Genomic DNA, 1,449 nt, shown 5'->3' on the forward strand with positions numbered 1-1,449 from the left:
AAGCTTTCCACAAAGCTTTGGGCTTACTCCCCTTTGTGAATTGATCATGTCCTCAAGGCATGGCACTTCCATATACTATGTGCCATCTCTCATTCACTACATCACTCTGAGAGGGGATTTGTTACCATACATATGTGGTAGTGATGTGTGTGAACACACTTAGGACCATCTTAGCATTTTTTTTCCCTCACTTGGAGTTTTTTCCCCCATGCATTCTATATATACCCATCACTCTAGGGCTATTTTATCTTTCATTGTGCACTAAGCAATATATACACTCTATTGCGTGCCTTGAGCTTCTTCATCTTCTCTAAATTGTGTGTGTTTCCTTGCAACCCTATTTCCAACACACAATCTCATGCTTCCTAGCTTGGTTATATTACAGCAACTCTAAAACATTTTCAACAACTCTAAAAACATCAGTCATAGCCATTTCTGTCGAATCACCAACACCTTCAGCAAAAGGAAGAGGAGAAGCTAGAGGAATTGTAGAAGTCTGAGGAGGTGAAGCTCCCCCGCTAGTTTGTCAGGGATGATTTTACTATAATCACTCGTATTAAAATTTATTGCTGAATAATTCTTTTTTCTACATAAGCCTCATTTATTTGAGGTGTTGCCACTGAACTTTCTTACTTCTGCTCTATACCATAAGAACTTTGAGAGGCGTCACCTTGCTTCTTTGCTTTTTTCCCAAGATTAAATTCACTTGTTTTATTTGTGTCTACTTTCATCTCCTCTATTTCTAAGTCATGCAACAAGGAAACATCATCTAGCCTATGCTTCTCAAAAATTGGAGCTGATTAACCCTCTAGCCTACATCTGACGCGGGCTTGGAGGATGAGTCTATAGTTGTGTCATTTCCAATTTGACCTCCATAAAAAAAGGATGTAGAAGACTCAAGTTTCATGTTATTTAACCCCTTTTGAGATGGTTTTGAGCTTCATCATTTAGGGTAGAAGTATTTCCTTGAGCTCCACTTCTAATAGATGCATTGCTACCAAAGATGAGGGGTTCTTATGTTATTTTGACTGTGCTACACACATGAGTGATAGGGGATTTATCTTGCACTAATAGGCTTATCTTTTGTTGAATATTTTCTATCATCCCATATGGAATTTTTGGAGAAAATATGTTCTTCCCAAATCCATCAAGCTTCATACTACTCGTTAGTAGAAAACAAGCTTTTTCCATAATCGCTAGATTCAAAATCACTATAATAACCAGTTTTGGATAACTCACCACCATCATCATCCAGCATGGAGCATCCTCCCTCTGCATGCATTAGGGAAAATTTGGACTCACAAAGGGGCCCCATAAGGAGTTTGACTTCCTCTCTCATGTCCAAAACGGGCATGCGGTAAAAATTTTGCAAATCAACTCTAAACTTGGCAGAGATTTGACAGTTAGAATCTACTCTTCAAGCTCTTCCTGTTGATATATAGCACGCCA

General features: G+C 38.6%; 1 pseudogene; it reads right to left on the reverse strand.

Moving 5' to 3' along the window:
* Positions 1-518: 518 nt before the first annotated feature.
* LOC147428132 (uncharacterized) lies at positions 519-1,104 on the reverse strand (annotated as a pseudogene).
* Between the last annotated feature and the right edge of the window lie 345 nt (positions 1,105-1,449).

The sequence above is a fragment of the Adiantum capillus-veneris genome, chromosome 23, assembly GCF_014529385.1.
Source record: "Adiantum capillus-veneris isolate H3 chromosome 23, ASM1452938v2, whole genome shotgun sequence".
Classification (NCBI taxonomy): domain Eukaryota; kingdom Viridiplantae; phylum Streptophyta; class Polypodiopsida; order Polypodiales; family Pteridaceae; genus Adiantum; species Adiantum capillus-veneris.